The sequence below is a fragment of the Triturus cristatus genome, chromosome 6 (genome assembly GCF_964204655.1).
Source record: "Triturus cristatus chromosome 6, aTriCri1.1, whole genome shotgun sequence".
NCBI lineage: Eukaryota > Metazoa > Chordata > Amphibia > Caudata > Salamandridae > Triturus > Triturus cristatus.
The window spans coordinates 432,469,741-432,482,782 of NC_140589.1; the positions used below are offsets into that span (position 1 = coordinate 432,469,741).

General features: G+C 42.7%; 1 long non-coding RNA gene across 1 annotated transcript in view; it reads right to left on the reverse strand.

Annotated features, from left to right (window-relative positions):
- LOC146817265 (uncharacterized) overlaps positions 1 to 13,042 on the reverse strand; it is a 78,015-nt gene that overhangs the window by 48,160 nt on the left and 16,813 nt on the right. The gene's annotated exons all lie outside the window — the stretch shown is intronic.

Sequence of the window (13,042 nt, forward strand, 5' to 3'; positions counted from 1 at the left end):
TGTTCGAGTTGATCCTAATCAGTTGTATGTTTGTTCTAATTTTTACCAGTCTTTTAGTAATGTGCTTGACTTTTTTACTGTCTACATGATAATTGTTAGTATTAATTTAATCTGGTTCCATTTAGAGTTGTTACATGGAATGTTAAGGGAATAAATAATCCTATGAAAAGACAACAAATATTAACCCACTTAACTAAGTTAAAGGCTGACATAGCTCTACTTCAAGAGACACACCTGTCTGATACTGAATCATCTAAATTGAAACGAGGTTGGGTTGGTAATGTTCTTTCTTCTCCAGCCCTTGGTAAAAAAAATGGAGTATCTATTTTATTCCATAAAAAGTATCAGGTCTCAGTTATTCATCAAGAGTGTGATTCGGAAGGTCTTTGGCTAATAATCAAGATACTCATAAATCAAAGTTCTTTAGTCCTTTTGAACACCTATGCTCCAGTTACTGTTGATAATTCTTTCTGGACACAAATTTCTGAGAAGCTTCTCTTGCTGGATGATGAATATATTATTTTTGGAGGGGATTGCAATCAGGTTTTTGATCCCATATTAGATAGACACACTTCTGTTAGATTTTCTAATTCTTAGATGCATTCCCAATTTACTTCTGCCATACGACGCAAATCCTTGGTTGATATTTGGAGACATTGTAACCCTGATACTCGAGAATACAGCTTTTACTCTCCCGCGCATCATTCTCAATCCCGAATAGATTACCTCTTTTTTAGTAAATCCTTATCCCAACAAGTTTCTCACTCTGAAATTGGATCCATTCTAATTTCGGATCATGCTCCAGTTTTTGTTGATTTTGATTTGTTACCCTCTACTCCACATGCACGCAGATGGCGATTCAATAATACTTTGTTGTCTGATCCCAACTTTACAAGCCAATTCAACTGGTTTGCCTCCGAATTCTTTTTCCTCGATTCGGTTCCAAACTTTTCCCCAGTTATGATTTGGGATTCTTTTAAAGCAACGGCCAGAGGTTTTATTATAAATTTTGTATCCCGCAAAAATAAATCTTTTGAAGCTAAAACTTCTCAAATGCTTACAGAAATTAAACAACTTGAATACAATTATTATCATTCAAACTCTGAATCTTCATAAAAAAAACGTATTGACGCAAAATTCAAGTTTAATAAATCATCCCCTGAAGCTGCTTCTTCCTATCTTTTAAAGCGCAGGGCCCGTTATTATGGAGGTCAAAATAAAATGGGGAAGTTACTGGCAAACTATTTGAAAGTACGACGTGATCGGACTAAAATAGAATCCATAAGGAAAAATACTGGTATCTCCTTATTTAAGGATAATGACATTTTAAACAAATTTGTTTCTTTTTATAAGAATTTATATACTCCTGAACAGCAACCAACTTTAACTAATCTGTCTGCCTATTTTGAGTCTATTGAACATCTTCCATCTCATGACACTGACTTTTCCTCTTTGGAATTGGATATCACTCTTTCTGAAATTACTCATGCAATATCAATACTAAAAAGGGGAAAAGCTCCAGGTCCAGACGGATTTACGATTGAATTTTATGCGCAATTTGCTAATTTACTTCTTCCACATCTTCTTTTACTTTTCAATTCCTTTATTACAAATGGCGCTTCTTCTGGTACATTTCAGGAAGCCTTAATCTGCTTAATTCCCAAGGATAGCAAAGATCCTACTCTTTGTAAAAATTACCGCCCAATTTCCCTAGTCAATCTTGATTATAAAATTTTTGCTAAAATTCTTGCTCTCCACCTCGACCCCATCTTACCTAATTTGATTGGAACCGAGCAAGCAGGTTTCGTAAAAGGTCGTCTATCCTCCGATAACTCAAGTCTTTTTTAACATCCTTAGTAAAGCTCCTTTTCTTGAGTATCCTATCGCTGCCATAGCGCTGGATGCAGAGAAAGCATTTGACAGGATTGGATGGGATTTTATGTTCCAAGCTCTTAAATGGATAGGGCTTCCTTCTAAATGAATATCCTTTATTTCGTTATTGTATTCGGGTCCTAAAGCTTCTAGTTTTGTTAACTCTAAAATCTCAGACTATTTTCCTCTTCTGAGAGGAGTACCTCAGGGTTGTCCCCTCTCTCCCCTTTTATTTATAATTGCTTTAGAACCCTTCTTAACCAAAATTAGGCAAGATGCTCAAATTACCGGTTTCCAGCTTGATACCTCCCATGTTAAAATGTCTGTGTACGCGGATGATATTCTTTTATATTGTTCTAATCCTTCTACATCCATTCCGTCTTTTTTACAACAGGTTGATACATTTTCTCAATTATCCGGCTACCGGCTTAACTCAGACAAATGTGAAGTTCTTCTTTGAAATGTGCTTTGCATTAAGCAAGATTTTATTTCTACTGGTTTCTCTTGGCAAACCTCTAAGATAAAATACCTAGGCCTGTGGTTTTCTTCAAACATACCGGAAACACTCAAATTAAATTTTGATCACATAATTAAAGCTCTATCTGATTCTATCGATCGTTGGCATCCACTTTTTCTCTTTTGGTGGGGACGACTAGATTCCATTAAAATGATGCTCTCTCCCATAGTGTTCTATATTATTTCCATGATTCCTGTACATATCCCTGGATTTTACTTTAAAAAAATTGATACTCTTCTAAGAAAATTTCTTCGGAAAAACAAACCTCCTCGAATAGCTTTGTCCTCTCTAAAGAAGGACAAATCTTCTGGCGGCCTTAAATTTCCTGATTTCAAACAATATCATTATGCGTTTTCATTAAAACAATCTTCCCGTTGGCTTTCTTTTGACCAGACTACAACTCCGCCCATTTGATTGAATATAGAAAATTCCTTTGTATCACCTTTTCAACTTAACGAATCTCTAACCTTTACCGACAATATCTCATCTTTTCGAACTCCAGTCATCTCTCATACTCGTAAACTTCTTGTTCCATTACTACCATCCTCTTATCCCTCGTTTTCCTCATTGAATCAACAGCCCATCTGGCATAATAATCTATTACGGATTAATATTCGTACTTTTTACTGGAAGTCTTGGAGAACCAGAGATCTGCTTTGGATTTCACAATTAGTACTTAACAACACCCCTCTATCCTTTTCGGATCTTCAGACACAATTTTCCTTACCATCCTCTTGTAAAGCTCAATATGATCGTTTATATCCTTCGCTCTGCCAATATCTTCTTTCTTTACCGACTACGTCTTCCCCTTCCTCCAGTTGCTCCAGGCTTTATCCCTTACTATCCAGTTCTTCTTCAGCCTCTGCTCTCTATAATTGCCTGTCTCTTTCCTCTGATAGGAGCAAAACAAAAGTTGAATTGGCTTGGGAGAAAGATTTTCTTGAATGCTGGACAATCCCTCTTTGGGATAAGTTGTGGCTCAAAATTCATAAAACGTCCAGAGCTGCTAATACATCTCAAACCCTTTATTATATTTACCAACGCCTCTTATTTACTCCCGCAAAATTGGCCTCCTTCACTATAGATGCCTCTCCAACCTGTTGGTCATGCTCTGCCACAAATGCTGACTTACTACATATGCTTTTTCATTGCACTTCTGTTAACCGTTTTTGGCAATTAGTTTGGTCTCAAATTAACAACATTTTTAAAACAAACATTCCTTTTTCCCCCACTAATATCTTTCTAGGCTCTCTATCACCACTCTGGCCCCAGTCGCCTTCCAATTTTAAGTTGATAGATTTGTTTTTGGTGATAGCTCTTCACTTAATAACTTCTAACTGGAAACAAGCCGATAAAGTTACCTTTAGAGCCTGGTGGAATGCAGTTTGCTTTCACCACAGACTTGACACCAATTTCAATGCCCATGTCTCTATATCTATCAAAAGAGACCTTTTATGGCTACCTATCTCCACATATTTAACTTACATCGCCTCACAAAACGCTCCCGTGGTTCAAACCTCTGATGAAGTTCGGAAACCTCCATGTTACTCTTGTTGTCTTTTGACTAATTTAACAAATATTTTTATTGATATTCCCTTTGATATTTTCTCTTATTGCAACTTGATTAACAACATTGTCTTTTTCATTTACAGGAATTATTCATGTATACTGTTTTTTCTTGAAGTTTATAATAGTGTTATAGTCATAATAGTTTTTCTTTCCCTTGCTCCTCTCTTTCCTTTACCCTCTCCCTCCCCCTTTCTTTTCCCTTTTTATTGCTTCATTGAATTGTTTTTATTGCTTCTCATTATCATTTCCATGTATTATATCTTATGTACTTGCTGTTTTCTTGCCTTGTATTACATTGGAATTTTGATGAATAAACTTAATGTTAAAACTTTAAAAAAAAAGAGGTGGTATGACCTGTGGAAGAAAGTGTGTGAAGATTATAACAAGGCAAAGTAGGACCCTAAATGAACAGGTGGCGGGTGTCCCTTAGAGCTTAACCTTAGTAATGTTGAACTAAAAGTGTTGGAGATTGTAGATCCTGCTAGTTTGGAAGGACTAGATGGAATTGATACCAACTTGGATTGTATAAAACATGAACAGCCAGGTAAGCTTTTTCCCTTCTCCTTTTGTTAAAATAACTTTAAGCCCTGATGAAATGCCATTATGTGAGCGTAACCTCGCATAATTATGGTAATTTTCACATTTTGCTTTTTAGGCAACATTTCTGAAATTAATGTATTATCCCATGTCACATAATTAAGCATCATAAGCAGCAAATTAGTAGCAGAGAACAAGGTGAATGACAAGAACTCTAGTGGCTGCTGTTTGCAGTGCTTCTGTTTTTTGCACTATGTATATAGCAAGTAATGCATCTTTACAAAAATGGAGGCAAGCACACAATTTGTGCTATAATCAGTTGTGTGGCCGTGTAGATTTTAGCATATGTGTAGATTTGCCGCATTTGCCACATAGCCAATCATCTGCCATATAATCTGAGGATTTGAACAAAAAAAAAATTGTTTCTAGCTCAAAAGGCAAAAAAGTTACTGAAAATGTGTGTTGCCTCCCAATGGAAGGTCCTGTGCGACCCTGGACTGGTCACCTTTCTGTTGCCTATGGATGTTAGACTGGTATTAATGAGGTGCAACCAAAGCCTAGAGAGTGTTACCAAGTTTAAAAAATGACCAAATAATGAAGCAATACTATTACAAAATGTGCCGCATTATGCGTGCATAATTGGTCTATTCTAGCCACATAATGTACTTAACCTGCCTCATAATTTGGCTATCACCAGCCACATATATCCAAGTTGCTCTGGCTATACTAAAGCGCCAAATGTCGGTTGAGCATTTCATGTAACTATGCATAATTTTAAGACATTTCTCATACTTATGCAAAAGCATATTACACACATTTCACACGTACACCTACATACATTTAAACAATCATCAAAAGCTTTCATTTTATTAACTTTCTTGTTAACTGACTCCTACATATTTTTTGCAGCCTGTGCACCACCCAGATACCAGATAGGCATTGGGCTGAAAGTCAGGCCTGCAAAAGCATTTTTGGATGCTAGCCCTCAACAGAGCAGTGAATCTGAAATGTTGTTAAATGAAATTGAAGTTATGATGTTGGAAGTCAGACACAGAGAGGGAAATCTTTTGTCAAGTACCACAGTTCTGGGGAATGTACAGGATGTTGTAGACTTTGAGAATGAAATAATCCTGCCAGAGTGTGGTGATAATGGAGAACTGGAGACAGTGCAAGAAGCATATACTGTAAGGAATGTTGACAATCGTGAAACAAAGGATCTTGTTCAAATTGTAGACAATCTACAAGGTGCAGGTGGTGAAATGAGTCAAGTAAGTTAGAAAGATGAAAGGGATGTGAGGCGGCTTAGGGATCCAAATAGTGCAAAGTGTGGAAAGGGTCAGGGAAATCTGACTGGTGTAATGGGTGACACTGGCGAAACGCGCAGAACAGGTAGAAAGAGTCAACTGTTTGGAATGAATGAGAGGATTGAAAATATGGTCAATGTTTTAGAAAGTCAAGACAAATTAGTGCAAAATACAGATAAGCAGTGTCGGTTGATGGAGTCAATGTATCGTTTAATGCATAGAAATACAGTTGCAATGAAAAAAGATCACATGATCTCTCATGTGGACAGCTTGTCCACATTGCATGAGTTGATGCAAATAGGTAAAGGTATTGATAATGTGAAAAGTCAGTCACAAAATATGTAGACAGTAACGTAAACATCCAGAAACAGTTCATTACAATAAAGGCCAATTTGAAAGACTGCTTTGACAGGAAAACCAAATATATGGAAGCCATAAAAGACACGCTTGCACAAACAGTTAAAGTGTCTAAATACGAACAGACCTTATTGGTGGACAAAAGTACTAACCCTACATTTGCTGAAAGATTCCCTTCTGTGCAATTTGAACAGGTTCAGTCTAATGGGGATAACACTGCTTCGGTCTCTAATGTTCCCATGACATCTTCACGTGTGCTACTTAATCATTGTAGATATGTCACACCTGCTCCAAAGAAATCAATGTTTTAAATGTAACATAATGACTGTTTTGTTTTATTGCAAAGCATGCCTCCTGCTAAATGTTACTGAGGTCTCATAAAGGTTGCATGTATGTTGCAGAGTTTAAGTTGTCTCTCATGTACAAGTCAATGCATGTACTTATAGTTTACTTTGCAAGGTGCAGGTTTTTTGCCACTTACAATAGTTTCAGGTTTCAAACACTACATTGTTAAGGCACAGAGCAACTGCCTATTGATTGCACGTTGTTTAACAGGCCACTTGCCGCTGACTTTGGTTTGACTGAATATGTTCAATTATTACTTTTGATAAATAATAAAAGAGATACCTCATAACGTCTTATAATATCTTTATTTTGATCTTATTAACTTCACCGAGGAGAAGGAGAGGCACTGGACTACATCCCCCAGGAGTGTGGGAGGCCCTCCAGGTGTGTTGCTGCTGCCCCACGCCCTCAATCAGTCAAAAGCTCGCGGAACCCGCTAGCGCGGGTCCCGCTTCGTCATCTGGGCTAATTTCCTCTGTCCTGCTCGTTGCTGTTCGCGCAGGGGCTGCCTTTGCTTACGGAACGCCGGACTGACATTAACTTCACCGAGGAGAAGGAGAGGCACTGGACTACATCCCCCAGGAGTGTGGGAGGCCCTCCAGGTGTGTTGCTGCTGCCCCACGCCCTCAATCAGTCAAAAGCTCGCGGAACCCGCTAGCGCGGGTCCCGCTTCGTCATCTGGGCTAATTTCCTCTGTCCTGCTCGTTGCTGTTCGTGCAGGGGCTGCCTTTGCTTACGGAACGCCGGACTGACATTAACTTCACTGAGGAGAAGGAGAGGCACTGGACTACATCCCCCAGGAGTGTGGGAGGCCCTCCAGGTGTGTTGCTGCTGCCCCACGCCCTCAATCAGTCAAAAGCTCGCGGAACCCGCTAGCGCGGGTCCCGCTTCGTCATCTGGGCTAATTTCCTCTGTCCTGCTCGTTGCTGTTCGTGCAGGGGCTGCCTTTGCTTACGGCACGCCGGACTGACATTAACTTCACCGAGGAGAAGGAGAGGCACTGGACTACATCCCCCAGGAGTGCGGGAGGCCCTCCAGGTGTGTTGCTGCTGCCCCACGTCTATTGGTCAACGTTGCCTCTTAACCCCGTCATACATCCCGCAGCGCGGGACGCGCGCGGGAGGCGCCGGGCTAAGCCCGGGCAAAGGGCGGGCCGTCTACGGCCGTCAGAGGCCGGGTGAGGCTGGGCTGGGCCCCCTCCCTTACACTCTCCGTTTTGTACGAGCCCAGATACAGGTACTTTGGCCGGTGGGAACTGTTCTCACTGCAGTCCCTTGATTCTGATTCCTGGTGGTCCCTACGGGGTGTATGTCAGGCTGCTTGTACCATCACATTGGGTCTGCAGTAGGTCCTAGTCATTGTTGCTACATGTGCATATCGTCCTGAGCGCTAATTACTTTACACCCCGCGACGATCTGGTTTTATGTTTTTAAATATTTTAGCAATTTTCGTTTTGTTAGTTATTTTATACTTCGTGTGCATCATACTAGCTTGTAAAACTTTTGTGCGGGTAGATTATGGGGAAGAGGAAAGTCATGGAGGGAGGCGCTGTCGCTGGCACAAAAAAAGGTAAAAAAGCTAAAAAGACTCTGCATGCTGGTCTCAACTGTGTCCTGGAAAGAATTGAGGGAATTGTTAACGACTGTGAGGAGGTTCTTGGTGACGACACTAAAAAAGATACAGGAAACGTGGATCAGATGGATGGCAAAACTTGCAATAAATCACGCACGAAAACCATCCCCACAATGTTCACTAATCAGTCTAGTTGCAACAAGCCCACGCTAGCTCCCTTACCGGTTACACATGACCCACTCGTGGACGCCGTTTTTCCCAGTCCTCTATCCCTTCCATTAGAACCAGGGTTGGTGCAGCAAGAAGCCCAGGTATCTCCCACTTTCACTCCCATTCTATGCTCAAATAGATTTTCCCTACTTGCTTCACACACTAGCACTACCACTATATCGGCCCCAGAGGAATCTATGGCACTATTTCCAAGTGAAAGGCCAGCCGTCGGCACACAGGCTGGGCATTCTGAGTCGGCTCTGTTGGTTAGGATTAAGAAGTTGGAGGATATGGTTGCATTATTGACCGCAAGACTGGATAGTCTAGCCCAGGGTCAAGCTCCTCTACCTACTACCCCCTTAGCACTTCCACCAAGGGAGGTTTCTGTACCCACTGGGAGGGTTACACAGGGGCTCACAATCCACACTCCAAATACTTGTTCACCCTCATCCCAAGACCAAAGAACGAGGGGGCTTGCTAAGAAGAAGGCCATTAATGACAAGGCTGGTTCTTCTTATGCAGACATCATGAGAGGCGAGCCTCGCACTGTGGTACCCGAAACTAGACCTATGCCAACGGATCACCATGTCCACACTATATCCTCGCTGCCACGAGTACCCATTGTACCACCCCCCTACAGAACCACCTATGGCCCGCGTCCGCTCCATCGACCTATTAGGACCAAGGTGTATATGACCAACGTTCCGAAACTTGCCAGCAAAGGGGGCTATGAATGTAGGGATTCACTACTTAATAAAGCTATCCATTGGTTGCGTTATGTAAGGGGGTGTAGATCCATTATTCGAGACGATCTGGTTGGAGCAAATAGGATTTCCAGGGCAGATGCTCAGGTAGATTGCATTGAGATCGAACTTAGTGACCCCTCCCTAGCAGAAAACCTCCTATTACTGGAACTCAGGACATCCCCGCCGGAGTTTTCCTCGATCCAGATCCGTCCCTCCCCTTCTTGGTCATTCCTGCATGAGTCCGGAGATTCAGGTCTCAGACAGGTTGATTGACTGTTTCATAACCATCAAGATAACCTTTCTCCTGTCTCGGAATGCCTCTCCCAAGTGGTTAATACTGTTTCAGTACACTCTCTGCCCATGGTCCCGGGTGGGGTTAGTAGTGTTACTTTGGCTCCCCTCCAACCACCAAGTGAAGCAAATGTCTTAAGCGAGGTGGTGGATGTAAATAAAGACATTCCCCTTAATTGTGCAAGATCACTCCATCTTTTATCATGGAATATTGCGGGTCTGGATAAAAATCTTGCCGACCCCGTCTGGAATGACTTTATCAACAAATTTGATATCCTTTTATTCCAGGAGACATGGAGCCTAGTTCCCCTTTACAGGTCAGGCTATACCACCTTTCATGTACCGGCCAGCAGTTCACCCAGAGGCAGGCCCTCGGGGGGACTACTTGCTTGGGTTAACATCCACTTGAATTGGTCTGTTAGAAACCGGGAAACTCCCTCCCCGGACATTCTCCATATTTCCATTACTGGGCCAGATTCCAAAGCTGGCCTGGAGATCTTTAATGTATATGCCAGAGGAACCCCTGGTGGACAAGCAAGCCCCATTATATCAACCCTGGATACTGAGCTTACGGCCATCACCTCTGCAGTAGGCATAATCGTTGCAGGAGACCTAAATTGTACCTTTGAGCCACTCTGCAATGAGGATATCCAGGACACAAGGGATCTGGATGCCAAGTGGGAAATTCCCTGTCTAGACCTCCCTCTAATAAAGAAATGGTCCCCTAGAGTCATACAAATCAATGCCCTGACTCTTGAGCATAATTTGAGGGCGACCAATGGTAGATCTAAATCCGACTTAATGGGAGCCCCCACTTTTACTAGAACCAAGGTGCCCTCACGCATTGACTATATATTGTTGGATGTCGGATCCTGGGGCGATCTTATAGACATGGAAGTGGTCCAAAGATGCGAAAGTGACCACAATCCCCTGTCCATGCACTTTCAATATAATTCTGCTCTTATTTCCTCCGAGCTTGTCAGTACTAAGACTACTCGGATGAGGGAAATTGCCCTCTCCAACTGCAATCGGCGCCTTAAATGGCATAAGATTGCCGAAAGCGAATTATCACTGGAGGGCATTAGGGAGATCATTAATGATAACATTTCATTACTTAACGACGTTTCCGATACTCCCCCCTCTCCTACGCACTGCTCAGAGCTTAAGGAAATATACCTCTCAACTGTGGACAATGTAAGTGAGTTCTTTCAGGCCAAAATATCTCGGGGCTGTAAGCGCCCACTTCCTAAAGGCGAAAATCCGTGGTACTCTAATGAGTGCAGAACACGGAGGCAGGACCTTTCGAAAGCCCTAAAAACCAAGGTCCAGAGCAACATCTTGTACGCAAGGAAAATATATTACAGGTCCATTGTTCTAGCCAAACGAGCTTGGGAAGAAGCCCACTGGCAAGATCTGAAATCTGCTGCCCAGCTGAAGGATGCAACATTATTTTGGGATCTTATTAATGTTAGCACAAGGAGGGGGGCTGATCCATTACCGAACCACATCTCGGGGCGAGACTGGTTTGAGCACTTTCAGAAATTATACATGGGCGATGAAGGGTGCATATCGCATGAGCAAGGGTATGAAATAGAGCCCCCAGTGGTACCTTCTGTGAACGAGCTTTTTGGCCTTAATGAGGTTCTTACAGCTATTGCTTCAATTGCGCCCGGTAAAGCAGCCGGTCCCGACGGCCTTCCGGGCGATCTTATGATCCACGAGAGAAACCTTTGGGCACAATTTATTTGTAGATCCCTAAACCTCATAGCAATTGGCCACCCTGTACCCGAATCTTGGAAAGGGGCTGAGGTGGTGACCATCTACAAGAAGGGGGATAGAGAGGATCCCGCAAATTACAGACCGATTAGTTTGATCGATGTTATTCAAAAAATAGTTGGCAGGGTCCTCTTAACATGGATGAAGGGATGGATTGATGAGGAGGGTGTTTTGTCCCACTTCCAGGCTGGATTTAGATGTGGTGTTGGCACAATGGATCAGGTATTTAGACTCTGCCTGATCCACTGGAAAACTGTAACCATCAGGAAGGGTAGCCTGTATTTGGCCTTTATAGACTTAAAGACAGCCTTCGATCTGGTCCCCCGCTCCAAGCTCTGGCAAGTTTTGTTCGATCTAGGAATTCCTCCCTTGATCCTGTCTCTTGTTAAACGCCTGCATGAAGACAACTTTGCCAGAGTAAGGTGGGGGGGGCAGGGCCAGCTCACAGAGAAAATAGCTGTCCAGAGAGGAGTACGCCAGGGTTGTGTTTTGGCGCCGACCTTGTTCTCTCTCTATATAAATGGGGTGGCAGACCATTTGAGAGAGGACGCGGCCGATGCCCCAACCCTGTGCGGGGAAAAAATACCAACCCTATTATTTGCGGATGACACCCTCCTGATCTCCAAGAGCCCTATGGGCCTGCAAAAACTTCTTGATCGCTTCACCTCGTTCTGTGTAGACAGAGGCTTGGTAATCAACATAGCTAAAACCAAGCTAATGGCTCTGGCACCATCTAAAAGCTTCAGGAACAAATTTAACTTGAATGGCAGCCCGCTGGAGCTGGTAGAGGCCTTTGACTATCTTGGGGTAAGGATGAACAATAAACTAAAATGGGCACCTCATCTGACTAAAATGGTTCTAAACCACAAACGGATTTCCGGGGCCATAGCGAGGCACCAGAGACTCTCTTATAGTCGCCCTGTAGTCCCAGCCATTAAAGTATATGAGGGCAAGGCCTTGCCTGGGTGCTTATACGGGGCGGAACTTTGGGGGTTCGATAATCTTTCTGAATTAGTAAAATCAGAAAATAAATGTTTTCGTGATCTAGTTTCGCTCCCCCCTTCCACCCCTTTAATACCTCTCCGTTACGACCTTGGGAGGCACCCAATAAACGAAGTGGCGAGGCTGCGCCCTCTGTTATACTGGACCCGGCTTATGAGGTCTTCTGACCTATGCCACTATGCATCCGGTCTAAAAGAACTGTTAAGTTTGGGCGCAGGTCACAAGGTTGGTTGGGTGTCTAATTTGAAGAAATTAGTGGTCGAAATTGGCCTGGACCAGGCTTGGGAGAGCCAGATGCCCCCGCCCAAACCTCTTGTGAAAAGGCTTTACTGGGACTGGATTTCCGCCATGACCAACAAAAATCAAAATGTCATTTTGTCGGAGAGATTCTTGGATGTCAAGCCCACCCTAAAATTGGAACCCTTCCTTGACCTTATCGAGTCCCCGGGGGACAGAGTGCTCTACCTGAAATTCAGGTATGGCACACTCCCTCTCCGTGATTTCCAGTATGGTTGGAGCGGCCACTCGGGAAATAATGAGGGCTGTCCGGGCTGTGCTTGCCCTACGGAATCTACAGCACATTTTTTCTTTGCTTGTAGGGCATACAGCCAAGTGAGGTCCAGGTGGTTAAAACCAGTTTGCTCCAATTTGGGCTGTTCTTCCCATCGGGTGGCCTTACGCATTTTAACTTATGAGACGCTAATCCCAAGTGTTATCTGTGGTACAGCAAAGTTTTTGGGACATGCTTGGAGGATAAGGCAAAGGCTCGTTAAGGGAAAATTAGCTAAATAAAATGTTGTGAGCTTTGTCCACCGAGCCCTCTTCTTCTGGATGGTTTTTTTTTTTTTTTTTTTTTTAATTACACTGTTATGTGGTTTTTTATTATATATTATCTATGGCTTGATCTATCTTTAGCCTTGTTTTTAGCTCTGTTTACTTTTTAT